The sequence below is a fragment of the Capsicum annuum genome, unplaced genomic scaffold, assembly GCF_002878395.1.
Source record: "Capsicum annuum cultivar UCD-10X-F1 unplaced genomic scaffold, UCD10Xv1.1 ctg40349, whole genome shotgun sequence".
In the NCBI taxonomy this organism is placed as follows: domain Eukaryota; kingdom Viridiplantae; phylum Streptophyta; class Magnoliopsida; order Solanales; family Solanaceae; genus Capsicum; species Capsicum annuum.
The window spans coordinates 1-3,798 of record NW_025847641.1 but is presented as its reverse complement, the minus strand read 5'-3'; the positions used below and the strand labels follow the sequence as shown (position 1 = coordinate 3,798).

Sequence of the window (3,798 nt, the reverse complement as noted above, 5' to 3'; positions counted from 1 at the left end):
TTTTCTTTTAAAATTCGATTTAATTTTGCCGGTTCATTCGGCGAATCTTTTTATTTTTCCTCTTGACGGAAACAAGAAAGGGGGCGAGGCACGGAGGCCCGCGTGCGAGGTGTGACGGGCGGCACAGGAGAAAGAGGCATAATAGAATTTGGAGTGCTGGGAATGACGAATGCGATCATACCAGCACTAACGCACCGGATCCCACCGGAACTCCGAAGTTAAGCGTGCTTGGGAGAGAGTTGTACTAGGATGGGTGACCCACTGGGAAGTCCTCGTGTTGCATCCCTTCCTTTTTTTGTCCTTTAAAATTCGATTTAAGTTGGCCGGTTCGATCGGCGAATCTTTTTATTTTTCCTCTGGGCGAAAACAAGAAAGGGGGTGAGGCGCGGAGGCCCGAACGGCACAGGAGAAAGAGGCTTAATAGAATTAGGAGTGCTGGGAATGACGGATGCGATTATACCAGCACTAACGCATCGGATCCCATCAGAACTCCGAAGTTAAGCGTGCTTGGGCGAGAGTAGTACTAGGATGGGTGTCCCCCTGGGAAGTCTTCGTGTTGCATTCTTTTCTTTTTGTTTTAAATCTGCGCAGAAAAGAGAAAGGGGGCAAGGCGAAGGGGCGCGCGTGCGGGGTGTGACGTTCGGCGGAGGAGAAAGAGGCATAATTGAATTTGGAGTGCTGGGAATGACGGATGCGATCATACCAGCACCAACGCACCGGATCCCATCGGAACTTCGAAGTTAAGCGTGCTTGGGTGAGAGTTGTACTAGGATGGGTGACCCTCTGGGAAGTCCTCGTATTGCATCCTTTTTTTTTCATTTAAAATTCGGTTTAATTTTGCCGGTTCGATCTGCGTATCTTTTTGTTTTTCCTCTTGGCGGAAACGAGAAAGGGGGCAAGGCGCAGGGGCGCGTGTGCGGTGTATGACTGGCGGCGCAGGAGAAAGAGACATAGTAGAATTTGGAGTGCTGGGAATGACGGATGCGATCATACCAGCACTAACGCACTGGATCCCATCAGAACTCCAAAGTTAAGCGTGCTTGGGCGAGAGGAGTACTAGGATGGGTGACCCCCTGGGTATTCCTCGTGTTGCATCCCTTCCTTTTATTATTCCTTTAAAATTTAGTTTAATTTTGCCGGTTCGATCGACGAATCTTTTTGTTTTTCCTCTGGGCGGAAAGGAGAAAGAGGCATAATAGAATTTGGAGTGTTGGGAATGACGGATGCGATCATACCAGCACAAACGCACCGGATCCCATCGGAACTCCGAAGTTAAACGTGCTTGGGCGATAGTTGAACTAGGATGGGTGAAACCCTGGGAAGTACTCGTGTTGCATCCCTTCCTTTTTTTTTCTTTAAAATTCGGTATAATTTTGCCGGTTCGATCGTCGAATCTCTTTGTTTTTCCTCTTGGCGGAAACAAGAAAGGGGGCGAGGCGCGGAGGCTCACGTGCAGAGTGTGACGGGCGTCGCAAGAGAAAGAGGCTTAATAGAATTTGGAGTGCTAGGAATGACGGATGCGATCATACCACCACTATCGCACCGGATCCCATCAGAACTCCGAAGTAAAGCATGCCTGGGCGAGAGTAGTACTAGGATGGGTGACCCCCTGGGAAGTCCTCGTGTTGCATTCCTTCCTTTTTTTTTCCTTTAAAATTCAGTTTAATTTTGCCGGTTCGATCGGCGAATCAATTTGTTTTTCCTCTTGGCGTAAACGAGAAAGGGAGCAAGGCGCAGGGCGCGCGCGTGCGGGGTGTGACGGGCGGCGCAGGAGAAAGATGCAAAATAGAATTTGGAGTGCTGGGAATGACGGATGCGATCATACCAGCACTAACGCACCGGATCCCATCAGACCTCAAAAGAAAGCGTGCTTGGGCGAGAGTAGTGTTGCATCCCTTCCTTTTTTTTTCCTTTAAAATTCATTTTAATTTTGCCTGTTCGATCGACGAATCTTTTTGTTTTTCCTCTTGGCGGAAACGAGAAAGGAGGGAAGGCGCAAGAGCGCCCGTGCGAGGTGTGACGTGCGGCAGAGGAGTAACAGGCATATTAGAATTTGGAGTGCTAGGAATGACGGATGCAATCATACCAGCACTAATGCACCGGATTCCACCGGAAATCCGAAGTTAAGCGTTCTTGGGATAGAGTTGTACTAGGATGGGTGACCCACTGGGAAGTCCTCGTGTTGCATCCCTTCCTTTCTTTGTCCTTTAAAATTTGGTTTAATTTTGCCGGTTCGATCGGCGAATCTTTTTATTTTTCCTCTTGGCGGAAACAAGAATGGGGGCGAGGCGCGGAGGCCCGCGTGCGGGGTGTGACGGGCGGCACAGGAGAAAGAGGATTAATAGAATTTGGAGTGCTGGGAATGACGGATGCGATCATACCAGCACTAACTCACCGGATCCTATCAGAACTACGAAGTTAAGCGTGCTTGGGCGAGAGTAGTACTAGGATGGGTGACCCCCTGGGAAGTCCTCGTGTTGTATCCCTTCCTTTAAAATTCAGTTTAATTTTGCCGGTTCGATCGGCGAATCTTTTTCTTTTTACTTTTGGCAGAAACGAGAAAGGGGGCAAGGCGCAGGGGCGCTTGTGCGGTGTGTGACTGGCGGCGTAGGAGAAAGAGGCATAATAGAATTTGGAGTGCTGGGAATGACGGATGCGATCATTCCAGCACTAACGCACTGGATCCAATCAGAACTCCAAAGTTAAGCGTGCTTGGGCGAGAGGAGTACTAGGATGGGTGACCCCCTGGGAAGTCCTCGTGTTGCATCCCTTCCTTTTATTTTTCCTTTAAAATTTAGTTTAATTTTGCCGGTTCGATCGACGAATCTTTTTGTTTTTCCTCTTGGCAGAAACGAGAAAGGGGGCAAGGCGCAGGGGCGCGGGTGCGGGGTGTGACGGGCGGCGGAGGAGAAAGAGGCAGAACAGAATTTGGAGTGTTGGGAATGACGGATGCGATCATACCAGCATAAACGCACCGGATCCCATCGGAACTCCGAAGTTAAACGTGCTTGGGCGATAGTTGAACTAGGATAGGTGACACCCTGGGAAGTACTCGTGTTGCATCCCTTCCTTTTTTTTTTCTTTAAATTAGATTTAATTTTGCCGGTTCGATCGTCGAATCTTTTTGTTTTTCCTCTTGGCGAAAACAAGAAAGGGGGCGAGGCGCGGAAACTCACGTGCGGAGTGTGACGGGCGTCGCAAGAGAAAGAGGCTTAATAGAATTTTGAGTGCTGGGAATGATGGATGCGATCATACCACCACTATCGCACCGGATCCCATCAGAACTCCGAAGTTAAGCATGCCTGGGCGAGAGTAGTACTAGGATGGGTGACCCCCTGGGAAGTCCTCGGGTTGCATCCCTTCCTTTTTTTTTCCTTTAATATTCAGTTTAATTTTGCCGGTTCGATCGGCGAATCAATTTATTTTTCCTCTTGGCGGAAACGAGAAAGGGGGCAAGGCGCAGGGGCGCGCGTGCGAGGTGTGACGGGTGGCGCAGGACAAAGATGCAAAATAGAATTTGGAGTGCTGGGAATGACGGATGCGATCATACCAGCACTAACGCACTGGATCCCATCAGACCTCCAAAGAAAGCGTGCTTGGGCGAGAGTAGTGTTGCATCCCTTCCTTTTTTTTTCCTTTAAAATTCGGTTTAATTTTGCCTGTTCGATCGACGAATCTTTTTGTTTTTCCTATTGGTGGAAACGAGAAAGGGGGCTAGGCGCAGGGGCGCGCGTGCGGGGTGTGACGGGCAGCCCAGGAGAAAGAGGCATAATAGAATTTGGAGTGCTGTGAATAACG

General features: G+C 49.4%; 9 non-coding genes and 2 pseudogenes across 9 annotated transcripts; all 11 read left to right on the top strand.

The window, feature by feature from the left end:
* The first annotated feature begins 167 nt into the window (after positions 1-167).
* On the top strand, positions 168-286 carry LOC124891736. The gene has a single exon (XR_007049838.1). It is a non-coding gene; the product is annotated as a 5S ribosomal RNA (ribosomal RNA).
* A 160-nt stretch (positions 287-446) lies between these two features.
* Positions 447-565, top strand: LOC124891741. The gene has a single exon (XR_007049841.1). It is a non-coding gene; the product is annotated as a 5S ribosomal RNA (ribosomal RNA).
* A 124-nt stretch (positions 566-689) lies between these two features.
* Positions 690-808, top strand: LOC124891742. Its single transcript, XR_007049842.1, has one exon. It is a non-coding gene; the product is annotated as a 5S ribosomal RNA (ribosomal RNA).
* Positions 809-979: 171 nt separating this feature from the next.
* Positions 980-1,098, top strand: LOC124891733. Its single transcript, XR_007049835.1, has one exon. It is a non-coding gene; the product is annotated as a 5S ribosomal RNA (ribosomal RNA).
* A 123-nt stretch (positions 1,099-1,221) lies between these two features.
* Positions 1,222-1,340, top strand: LOC124891739 (annotated as a pseudogene).
* Positions 1,341-1,515: 175 nt separating this feature from the next.
* LOC124891734 lies at positions 1,516-1,634 on the top strand. Its single transcript, XR_007049836.1, has one exon. It is a non-coding gene; the product is annotated as a 5S ribosomal RNA (ribosomal RNA).
* Positions 1,635-2,072: 438 nt separating this feature from the next.
* LOC124891738 lies at positions 2,073-2,191 on the top strand (annotated as a pseudogene).
* Positions 2,192-2,367: 176 nt separating this feature from the next.
* Positions 2,368-2,486, top strand: LOC124891735. The gene has a single exon (XR_007049837.1). It is a non-coding gene; the product is annotated as a 5S ribosomal RNA (ribosomal RNA).
* A 165-nt stretch (positions 2,487-2,651) lies between these two features.
* LOC124891740 lies at positions 2,652-2,770 on the top strand. Its single transcript, XR_007049840.1, has one exon. It is a non-coding gene; the product is annotated as a 5S ribosomal RNA (ribosomal RNA).
* Positions 2,771-2,947: 177 nt separating this feature from the next.
* On the top strand, positions 2,948-3,066 carry LOC124891737. The gene has a single exon (XR_007049839.1). It is a non-coding gene; the product is annotated as a 5S ribosomal RNA (ribosomal RNA).
* Positions 3,067-3,241: 175 nt separating this feature from the next.
* Positions 3,242-3,360, top strand: LOC124891743. The gene has a single exon (XR_007049843.1). It is a non-coding gene; the product is annotated as a 5S ribosomal RNA (ribosomal RNA).
* The last annotated feature ends 438 nt before the right edge of the window (positions 3,361-3,798 follow it).